This window comes from Pseudophryne corroboree, chromosome 12 (genome assembly GCF_028390025.1).
Source record: "Pseudophryne corroboree isolate aPseCor3 chromosome 12, aPseCor3.hap2, whole genome shotgun sequence".
NCBI classification, from domain to species: Eukaryota; Metazoa; Chordata; class Amphibia; order Anura; family Myobatrachidae; genus Pseudophryne; species Pseudophryne corroboree.
The window spans coordinates 58,601,210-58,613,530 of record NC_086455.1 but is presented as its reverse complement, the minus strand read 5'-3'; positions in this window follow the sequence as shown (position 1 = coordinate 58,613,530).

Genomic DNA, 12,321 nt, shown 5'->3' with positions numbered 1-12,321 from the left:
TACAGAGTAATAAATAGACAGCGTGGATATCTACAGAATATATTATACATGCTGTTTGAATTATACTGTCAGCTATTAATACAAAAACACGAGTGAAACAGTTCTGACATTCTATATATATATTAATAAATGGTCATGTAAAGACATGGTGACCAACTGCTGACAATGATTATCAGACTGGTGTAAGATTAAGAGCAATATCATATAATAGGACATAAGAACCAATACGCGGACACATTTTTTAATCTTTAATCACATTTATTATTTCAATTGCACTTGTGGTATATGTTGTATGTGTCTTGATTTTAACCTCTATGTTTCGTCTATACTCGTAGTTTGTGTGTTTGTTATTGTCACACTATTTTAATTTGACAACAATAAAAGTTACATTTTAGAAATTCTTTAGAACGTGGTGATAATTAGGTCACTCTTATTCTTGTGCATCAACAACACAGCCTTTTCTTCCCTTTTTTCCTTATTTGTGTACAGATAAAGTCAGCCTCATACAGGCTGCGATTATTGCACCTGTGACTGAGGATAGCATGCATTTATACAGGCACATGTGTACAGTATATTCACACCCACAGCCAATAAACATTACATAGATAGTGCAGGTGTGTATAGCCGCACCCCGGCTGCAACTAGTCACTGTCGCGATGCATGTGCTCGTGTGTACGTATCGGGGCAACTACGAAGCTGTCTATGGTGGTCATTCCGAGTTGATCGCTAGCTGCATTTGTTTGCAGCGCAGCGATCAGGCCTAAAAACTGCAGTTCTGCGCATGCGTATGTGGTGTCGCGCGTCGTACAGCCACAACGAATGATGCAGTTTTGCACAGGGTCTAGCGAAGCATTTCAGTCGCACTGGTGGCCGCAGAGTGATTGACATGAAGTGGGCGTTTCTGGGTGGAAACTGGCCGTCTTCAGGGAGTGTTCAGAAAAACAAAGGCATGCCAGGAAAAACGCAGGCATGGCTGGGCGAACGCTGGGCGGGTTTGTGACGTTAAAACAGGAACTGAATAGTCTGAAGTGATCGCAAGCGCTGAGTAGGTTTTGAGCTACTTTGAAACTGCACAAGAAAACTTTGTAGCTGCTCTGCGATACATCCATTCGCACTTCTGCTAAGCTAAAATACACTCCCAGTGGGCGGCGGCATAGCGTTTGCATGGCTGCTAAAAACTGCAAGCGAGAGATCAACTCGGAATGACCCCCTATATCTGTACTTTAGTACTATTAATAACAGTATTTGGTATGTATTCATATAGTGTGAAATATGGTTTTTGATAGTGTTTAAAAATATTGTTTCCCCTTCCTCTTTTAGTTCCCTAACAAATTGTATTATTAATTAGAGATGAGCGGGTTCGGTTTCTTTGAATCCGAACCCGCACGAACTTCACTTTTTTTTTCACGGGTCCGAGCGACTCGGATCTTCCCGCCTTGCTCGGTTAACCCGAGCGCGCCCGAACGTCATCATGACGCTGTCGGATTCTCGCGAGACTCGGATTCTATATAAGGAGCCGCGCGTCGCCGCCATTTTCACACGTGCATTGAGATTGATAGGGAGAGGACGTGGCTGGCGTCCTCTCCATTTAGATTAGATTTAGAAGAGAGAGAGAGAGAGAGAGAGAGAGATTGCTGGGATACTGTAGATTAGAAGAGAGTGCAGAGTGCAGACAGAGTTTAGTGACTGACGACCACAGTGACCAGTGACCACCAGAGACAGTGCAGTTGTTTGTTTTATTTAATATATCCGTTCTCTGCCTGAAAAAAACGATACACAGTCACACAGTGACTCAGTCTGTGTGCACTGCTCAGCCCAGTGTGCTGCACATCAATGTATTGTATATAAAGCTTATAATTGTGGGGGAGACTGGGGAGCACTGCAGGTTGTTATAGCAGGAGCCAGGAGTACATGATAAATAATATTATATTAAAATTAAACAGTGCACACTTTTGCTGCAGGAGTGCCACTGCCAGTGTGACTAGTGGTGACCAGTGCCTGACCACCAGTATATTAGTAGTATTGTATACTATCTCTTTATCAACCAGTCTATATTAGCAGCAGACACAGTACAGTGCGGTAGTTCACGGCTGTGGCTACCTCTGTGTCGGCACTCGGCAGGCAGTCCGTCCATCCATAATTGTATTATATACCACCTAACCGTGGTTTTTTTTTTCTTTCTTTATACCGTCGTCATAGTCATACTAGTTGTTACGAGTATACTACTATCTCTTTATCAACCAGTGTACAGTGCGGTAGTTCACGGCTGTGGCTACCTCTGTGTCGGAACTCGGCAGGCAGTCCGTCCATCCATAATTGTATTATAATATATACCACCTAACCGTGGTTTTTTTTTCGTTCTTTATACCGTCGTCATACTAGTTGTTACGAGTATACTACTATCTCTTTATCAACCAGTGTACAGTGCGGTAGTTCACGGCTGTGGCTACCTCTGTGTCGGAACTCGGCAGGCAGTCCGTCCATCCATAATTGTATTATAATATATACCACCTAACCGTGGTTTTTTTTTCGTTCTTTATACCGTCGTCATACTAGTTGTTACGAGTATACTACTATCTCTTTATCAACCAGTGTACAGTGCGGTAGTTCACGGCTGTGGCTACCTCTGTGTCGGCACTCGGCAGGCAGTCCGTCCAACCATAATTGTATTATATACCACCTAACCGTGGTTTTTTTTTCATTCTTTATACCGTCGTCATACTAGTTGTTACGAGTATACTACTATCTCTTTATCAACCAGTGTACAGTGCGGTAGTTCACGGCTGTGGCTACCTCTGTGTCGGCACTCGGCAGGCAGTCCGTCCAACCATAATTGTATTATATACCACCTAACCGTGGTTTTTTTTTCATTCTTTATACCGTCGTCATACTAGTTGTTACGAGTATACTACTATCTCTTTATCAACCAGTGTACAGTGTGGTAGTTCACGGCTGTGGCTACCTCTGTGTCGGCACTCGGCAGCCCGTCCATAATTGTATATACCAGTGACCTAACCGTGTTTTTTTTTTCTTTCTTTATACATACATACTAGTTACGAGTATACTATCTCTTTATCAACCAGTCTATATATTAGCAGCAGACACAGTACAGTGCGGTAGTTCACGGCTGTGGCTACCTCTGTGTCGGCACTCCGCAGCCCGTCCATAATTGTATATACCAGTGACCTAACCGTGGTTTTTTTTTCTTTCTTTATACATACATACTAGTTACGAGTATACTATCTCTTTATCAACCAGTCTATATATTAGCAGCAGACACAGTACAGTGCGGTAGTTCACGGCTGTGGCTACCTCTGTGTCGGCACTCGGCAGCCCGTCCATAATTGTATATACCAGTGACCTAACCGTGGTTTTTTTTTCTTTCTTTATACATACATACTAGTTACGAGTATACTATCTCTTTATCAACCAGTCTATATATTAGCAGCAGACACAGTACAGTGCGGTAGTTCACGGCTGTGGCTACCTCTGTGTCGGCACTCGGCAGCCCGTCCATAATTGTATATACCAGTGACCTAACCGTGGTTTTTTTTTCTTTCTTTATACATACATACTAGTTACGAGTATACTATCTCTTTATCAACCAGTCTATATATTAGCAGCAGACACAGTACAGTGCGGTAGTTCACGGCTGTGGCTACCTCTGTGTCGGCACTCGGCAGCCCGTCCATAATTGTATACTAGTATCCAATCCATCCATCTGCATTGTTTACCTGAGGTGCCTTTTAGTTGTGCCTATTAAAATATGGAGAACAAAAATGTTGAGGTTCCAAAATTAGGGAAAGATCAAGATCCACTTCCACCTCGTGCTGAAGCTGCTGCCACTAGTCATGGCCGAGACGATGAAATGCCAGCAACGTCGTCTGCCAAGGCCGATGCCCAATGGCATAGTACAGAGCATGTCAAAACCAAAACACCAAATATCAGTAAAAAAAGGACTCCAAAACCTAAAATAAAATTGTCGGAGGAGAAGCGTAAACTTGCCAATATGCCATTTACCACACGGAGTGGCAAGGAACGGCTGAGGCCCTGGCCTATGTTCATGGCTAGTGGTTCAGCTTCACATGAGGATGGAAGCACTCAGCCTCTCGCTAGAAAACTGAAAAGACTCAAGCTGGCAAAAGCACCGCAAAGAACTGTGCGTTCTTTGAAATCCCAAATCCACAAGGAGAGTCCAATTGTGTCGGTTGCGATGCCTGACCTTCCCAACACTGGACGTGAAGAGCATGCGCCTTCCACCATTTGCACGCCCCCTGCAAGTGCTGGAAGGAGCACCCGCAGTCCAGTTCCTGATAGTCAGATTGAAGATGTCAGTGTTGAAGTACACCAGGATGAGGAGGATATGGGTGTTGCTGGCGCTGGGGAGGAAATTGACCAGGAGGATTCTGATGGTGAGGTGGTTTGTTTAAGTCAGGCACCCGGGGAGACACCTGTTGTCCGTGGGAGGAATATGGCCGTTGACATGCCAGGTGAAAATACCAAAAAAATCAGCTCTTCGGTGTGGAGGTATTTCACCAGAAATGCGGACAACAGGTGTCAAGCCGTGTGTTCCCTTTGTCAAGCTGTAATAAGTAGGGGTAAGGACGTTAACCACCTCGGAACATCCTCCCTTATACGTCACCTGCAGCGCATTCATAATAAGTCAGTGACAAGTTCAAAAACTTTGGGTGACAGCGGAAGCAGTCCACTGACCAGTAAATCCCTTCCTCTTGTAACCAAGCTCACGCAAACCACCCCACCAACTCCCTCAGTGTCAATTTCCTCCTTCCCCAGGAATGCCAATAGTCCTGCAGGCCATGTCACTGGCAAGTCTGACGAGTCCTCTCCTGCCTGGGATTCCTCCGATGCATCCTTGCGTGTAACGCCTACTGCTGCTGGCGCTGCTGTTGTTGCCGCTGGGAGTCGATGGTCATCCCAGAGGGGAAGTCGTAAGCCCACTTGTACTACTTCCAGTAAGCAATTGACTGTTCAACAGTCCTTTGCGAGGAAGATGAAATATCACAGCAGTCATCCTACTGCAAAGCGGATAACTGAGTCCTTGACAACTATGTTGGTGTTAGACGTGCGTCCGGTATCCGCCGTTAGTTCACAGGGAACTAGACAATTTATTGAGGCAGTGTGCCCCCGTTACCAAATACCATCTAGGTTCCACTTCTCTAGGCAGGCGATACCGAGAATGTACACGGACGTCAGAAAAAGACTCACCAGTCTCCTAAAAAATGCAGTTGTACCCAATGTCCACTTAACCACGGACATGTGGACAAGTGGAGCAGGGCAGGGTCAGGACTATATGACTGTGACAGCCCACTGGGTAGATGTATGGACTCCCGCCGCAAGAACAGCAGCGGCGGCACCAGTAGCAGCATCTCGCAAACGCCAACTCTTTCCTAGGCAGGCTACGCTTTGTATCACCGCTTTCCAGAATACGCACACAGCTGAAAACCTCTTACGGCAACTGAGGAAGATCATCGCGGAATGGCTTACCCCAATTGGACTCTCCTGTGGATTTGTGGCATCGGACAACGCCAGCAATATTGTGTGTGCATTAAATATGGGCAAATTCCAGCACGTCCCATGTTTTGCACATACCTTGAATTTGGTGGTGCAGAATTTTTTAAAAAACGACAGGGGCGTGCAAGAGATGCTGTCGGTGGCCAGAAAAATTGCGGGACACTTTCGGCATACAGGCACCACGTACAGAAGACTGGAGCACCACCAAAAACTACTGAACCTGCCCTGCCATCATCTGAAGCAAGAAGTGGTAACGAGGTGGAATTCAACCCTCTATATGCTTCAGAGGTTGGAGGAGCAGCAAAAGGCCATTCAAGCCTATACAATTGAGCACGATATAGGAGATGGAATGCACCTGTCTCAAGTGCAGTGGAGAATGATTTCAACGTTGTGCAAGGTTCTGATGCCCTTTGAACTTGCCACACGTGAAGTCAGTTCAGACACTGCCAGCCTGAGTCAGGTCATTCCCCTCATCAGGCTTTTGCAGAAGAAGCTGGAGGCATTGAAGAAGGAGCTAAAAGGGAGCGATTCCGCTAGGCATGTGGGACTTGTGGATGCAGCCCTTAATTCGCTTAACAAGGATTCACGGGTGGTCAATCTGTTGAAATCAGAGCACTACATTTTGGCCACCGTGCTCGATCCTAGATTTAAAGCCTACCTTGGATCTCTCTTTCCGGCAGACACAGGTCTGCTGGGGTTGAAAGACCTGCTGGTGACAAAATTGTCAAGTCAAGCGGAACGCGACCTGTCAACATCTCCTCCTTCACATTCTCCCGCAACTGGGGGTGCGAGGAAAAGGCTCAGAATTCCGAGCCCACCCGCTGGTGGTGATGCAGGGCAGTCTGGAGCGACTGCTGATGCTGACATCTGGTCCGGACTGAAGGACCTGACAACGATTACGGACATGTCGTCTACTGTCACTGCATATGATTCTCTCAACATTGATAGAATGGTGGAGGATTATATGAGTGACCGCATCCAAGTAGGCACGTCACACAGTCCGTACTTATACTGGCAGGAAAAAGAGGCAATTTGGAGGCCCTTGCACAAACTGGCTTTATTCTACCTAAGTTGCCCTCCCACAAGTGTGTACTCCGAAAGAGTGTTTAGTGCCGCCGCTCACCTTGTCAGCAATCGGCGTACGAGGTTACATCCAGAAAATGTGGAGAAGATGATGTTCATTAAAATGAATTATAATCAATTCCTCCGCGGAGACATTGACCAGCAGCAATTGCCTCCACAAAGTACACAGGGAGCTGAGATGGTGGATTCCAGTGGGGACGAATTGATAATCTGTGAGGAGGGGGATGTACACGGTGATATATCGGAGGGTGAAGATGAGGTGGACATCTTGCCTCTGTAGAGCCAGTTTGTGCAAGGAGAGATTAATTGCTTCTTTTTGGGGGGGGGGTCCAAACCAACCCGTCATATCAGTCACAGTCGTGTGGCAGACCCTGTCACTGAAATGATGGGTTGGTTAAAGTGTGCATGTCCTGTTTTGTTTATACAACATAAGGGTGGGTGGGAGGGCCCAAGGACAATTCCATCTTGCACCTCTTTTTTCTTTTCTTTTTCTTTGCATCATGTGCTGATTGGGGAGGGTTTTTTGGAAGGGACATCCTGCGTGACACTGCAGTGCCACTCCTAAATGGGCCCGGTGTTTGTGTCGGCCACTAGGGTCGCTAATCTTACTCACACAGTCAGCTACCTCATTGCGCCTCTTTTTTTCTTTGCGTCATGTGCTGTTTGGGGAGGGTTTTTTGGAAGGGACATCCTGCGTGACACTGCAGTGCCACTCCTAGATGGGCCCGGTGTTTGTGTCGGCCACTAGGGTCGCTAATCTTACTCACACAGCTACCTCATTGCGCCTCTTTTTTTCTTTGCGTCATGTGCTGTTTGGGGAGGGTTTTTTGGAAGGGACATCCTGCGTGACACTGCAGTGCCACTCCTAGATGGGCCCGGTGTTTGTGTCGGCCACTAGGGTCGCTAATCTTACTCACACAGTCAGCTACCTCATTGCGCCTCTTTTTTTCTTTGCGTCATGTGCTGTTTGGGGAGGGTTTTTTGGAAGGGCCATCCTGCGTGACACTGCAGTGCCACTCCTAGATGGGCCCGGTGTTTGTGTCGGCCACTAGGGTCGCTAATCTTACTCACACAGTCAGCTACCTCATTGCGCCTCTTTTTTTCTTTGCGTCATGTGCTGTTTGGGGAGGGTTTTTTGGAAGGGCCATCCTGCGTGACACTGCAGTGCCACTCCTAGATGGGCCCGGTGTTTGTGTCGGCCACTAGGGTCGCTAATCTTACTCACACAGCTACCTCATTGCGCCTCTTTTTTTCTTTGCGTCATGTGCTGTTTGGGGAGGGTTTTTTGGGAGGGACATCCTGCGTGACACTGCAGTGCCACTCCTAGATGGGCCCGGTGTTTGTGTCGGCCACTAGGGTCGCTTATCTTACTCACACAGCGACCTCGGTGCAAATTTTAGGACTAAAAATAATATTGTGAGGTGTGAGGTATTCAGAATAGACTGAAAATGAGTGTAAATTATGGTTTTTGAGGTTAATAATACTTTGGGATCAAAATGACCCCCAAATTCTATGATTTAAGCTGTTTTTTAGTGTTTTTGGAAAAAAACACCCGAATCCAAAACACACCCGAATCCGACAAAAATAATTCGGTGAGGTTTTGCCAAAACGCGTTCGAACCCAAAACACGGCCGCGGAACCGAACCCAAAACCAAAACACAAAACCCGAAAAATTTCAGGCGCTCATCTCTATTATTAATAAGGTGTCAGAATGTATTTATTACTTGTCTTTGATGGTACTTAAAGATTGCTTCATTTGTACAAACATAGAAAAGGGTGTATAAATCTCTTATATAAGCCACCTGAGTGTGTTGTTGATAAGTAGTGAGAAGCAACATGACAAGATAATGAGCTACTGCATCAGAAAATACTTCAGTGCTAAATAGCGACATAAATATATGTCCAGTGTATGTAGATGAAAAGTAAAATCCTCTTTAGTACAAATATTATTCCAGTCCCATCAGCTTGTAAGCAGTGGGTACAGTTCCATTGTGTGACCTCTTGGCTACAATTTGAAATAAGAGACGCAAATAAATATGAAACACGGAAAGAGTTTTGCAAACCATTGAGATGGAGCAGGTAATTTACTGACTCCAAAGACTGACTATCCCATTATTCTTCTTCTTGTGAAACATACACCTCCCAGCACATTGCAAAACCTCTCGATAATGCATTGTCTGGCATAGAAAATAAATCTCCTTACAACATCCTTGCCCATTGTCTGGTACACGAGAAAATCATAAGCAGTAGACAGAGGATTTCTTCCCAGAGGCTCCACACTGAACATTTCTCAAATGAATCCTGAATAAAAATGTGTTACTTAGCCACATACATCAGTCAGAATATCATTTCTAGAACTCATGTTGTAACCCCTGAATTTTAATATTAGTTATATTTACAATTATATTTTACACAGATTTTTCATAATTGGCGTAATCACTTTTTGGAAGATATTGCATATAATTATTCTACAGGACAGGGTCATAATCTAATATTTGTGCATGAGCTACAGTTTGCAGAATGCCACTTGCTCAAGGTCACAAGAAGCCAATGGGACAAATCATTTCTGGCTCTTTCTAGTAAGTCTGTTGGTTTCATCAGGGCTGGATTAAGGGTGGTGGGGGCCCAGGGGCAATGAAGTTGTTGGGGCCCCAACTACTAAAATAGCTGCAAACACACACACACACACACACACACACACACACACACACACACACACACACACACACACACACACACTCTCTAGTCAGGACAGCACTGGAGCTCACTCCCTGGAAAGGACATAGGTCAGCGCCGGAGCTTACTCCCTGGAGAGGACAGAGAACAGCACCAGAGCTCACTCCCTGGAGAGGACAGGGGACAGTGCTGCAGCTCACTTCCTGGAGAGGACAGAGGATTGCACCAGAGCTCACTCCCTGCAGAGAATAGATGACAGTGCCACAGCTCACTCCCTGGAGAGGACAGCACCAGAGCTCTCTTTCTGGAGAGGACAGAGGACAGCACCTGAGCTTACTCCCTGGAGAGGATGGAGGATAGTGCCGGAGCTCACTCCCTGGAGAGGACCGAGGATAGCGCCGCATCTCACTACCTGGAGAGGACAGCACCAGAGCTCACTCCCTGGAGAGAACAGAGGACAGTGCGGCAGCTCACTCCCTGGAGAGGACCGAGGATAGCGCCGCATCTCACTACCTGGAGAGGACAGCACCAGAGCTCACTCCCTGGAGAGAACAGAGGACAGTGCCACAGCTCACTCCCTGGAGAGGACAGCACCAGAGCTCACTTCCTGGCGAGGACAGAGGACAGCACCAGAGCTTACTCCCTGGAGAGGATGGAGGATAGTGCCGGAGCTCACTCCCTGGAGAGGACAGCACCAGAGCTCACTTCCTGGAGAGGACAGAGGACAGCACCTGAGCTTACTCCCTGGAGAGGACAGCACCAGAGCTCTCTTCCTGGAGAGGACAGAGGACAGCACCTGAGCTTACTCCCTGGAGAGGATGGAGGATAGTGCCGGAGCTCACTCCCTGGAGAGGACAGCACCAGAGCTTACTCCCTGGAGAGGATGGAGGATAGTGCCGGAGCTCACTCCCTGGAGAGGACCGAGGATAGCGCCGCATCTCACTACCTGGAGAGGACAGCACCAGAGCTCACTCCCTGGAGAGGACCGAGGATAGCGCCGCATCTCACTACCTGGAGAGGACAGCACCAGAGCTCACTCCCTGGAGAGAACAGAGGACAGTGCCGCAGCTCACTTCCTGGAGAGGACAGCACCAGAGCTCACTTCCTGGAGAGGACAGAGGACAGCACTGGAGATGAGCGAGTTTGGTTCTCAGGGAACCGAACCCCCCGAACTTCACTACCCAAGCCCGGATCCGAGTCAGGCTCGGGTTTTCCTACCTGACTCGGAAACCAGAATGAGGCAAAACGTCATCATCCTGCTGTCAGATTCTCGCGGGGTTTGGATTCCATATAAGGAGCCGTGCATCCTCGCCATTTTCACTCCGGCATTGGAGAGTGTAGAGGGAGGACGTGTCTCCGTTCTCTCAGTGTCCGTGTCTTATATTTGTCCAGTCACAGTGGTTGTGTCCTTTTGCTGCCATATGTCCATTGCTGCTGTGTTGTGCTGCATCAGTTCAGTGGTGGTGTATTGTGCTGCATCAGTCCAGTGGTAGTGTCCTGTGCATCAGCCATCAGTTATTACAGTGACCAGGCAGTCACATTGGTATACTCTGCAGCCATATGTCCACTGCTGCCGTATAATAATAAATTATAATAACAAGTCCCTTAAAGTGTTGCTGTGTAATCCTGCATCAGACCAGTGGTAGTGTCCTGTGCATCAGCCATCAGTCATTCCAGTGATCAGGCAGTCACAGTGGTGCTGTGTCCTCTTGCTGCCATATGTCCATTGCTGCTGTGTTGTGCTACATCAGTTCAGTGGTGGTGTATTGTGGTGCATCAGTCCAGTGGTAGTGTCCTGTGCATCAGCCATTACAGTGACCAGGCAGTCACAGTGGTATACTCTGCAGCCATATGTCCACTGCTGCCGTATAATAATAAATTATAATAACTAGTCCCTTAAAGTGTTGCTGTGTTATCCTGCATCAGACCAGTGGCAGTGTCCTGTGCATCAGCCAACAGTCATTCCAGTGACCAGGCAGTCACAGTGGTATACTCTGCTACCATATGTCCACTGCTGCCGTATAATAATAATAAGTCCCTTACAGTGTTGCTGTGTTGTCCAGCATCAGACCAGTGGTAGTGTCCTATGCGTCAGCCATCAGTCATTCCAGTGACCAGGCAGTCACAGTGGTATACTCTGCAGCCATATATCCACTGCTGCCATATAATAATAAATTATAATTACAACAAGTCCCTTACAGTGTTGTTGTGTTGTCCTGCATCAGACCAGTGATAGTGTCCTGTGCATCAGCCATTCCTGTGCCGCATATTGTGTTATATAACTCCAGAAAAATAATGGAGAACAAAAATTTGGAGGATAAAATAGGGAAAGATCAAGAACCACTTCCTCCTAGTGCTGAAGCTGCTGCCACTAGTCATGACATAGGCGATGAAATGCCATCAACGTCGTCTGCCAAGGCCGATGGCCAATGTGATAGTAGAGGGCATGTAAAATCCCAAAAGCCAAAGTTCAGTAAAAACACCCAAAAAAAGAAATTTAAATGGTCTGAGGAGAAATGTAAACTTGACGATATGCCATTTACGACATGGAGTGGCAAGGAACGGCTAAGGTTCTGGCCTATGTTCATGACTAGTGGTTCAACTTCACATGACGGTGGAAGCCCTCATCCTCCCGCTAGAAAAATAAAAAGAGTTAAGGTGGAAAAAGAACAGAAAAGAACTGTGCGTTCTAAGATGGTATCACAAATCCCCAAGGAGAGTCCAAGTGTGTCGGCGGTTGCGATGCATGACCTTCCCAACACTGGACTGGAGGAGGTGGCTACTTCCACCATTTGCATACCCCCTGCAAGTGCTGGAAGGAGCACCCACAATTCAGTTCCTGATATTGAAATTGAAGATGTCACTGTTGAAGTACACCAGGTGGAGGATATGGGTGTTGCTGGCATTGAGGAGGAAGTTGATGATGAGGATTCTGATGGTGATGTGGTTTATTTAAGTCAGGCACCGGGGGAGACACCTGTTGTCTGTGGGATGTCCATTGTGATGCCTGGGCAAAATACCAAAAAAGCC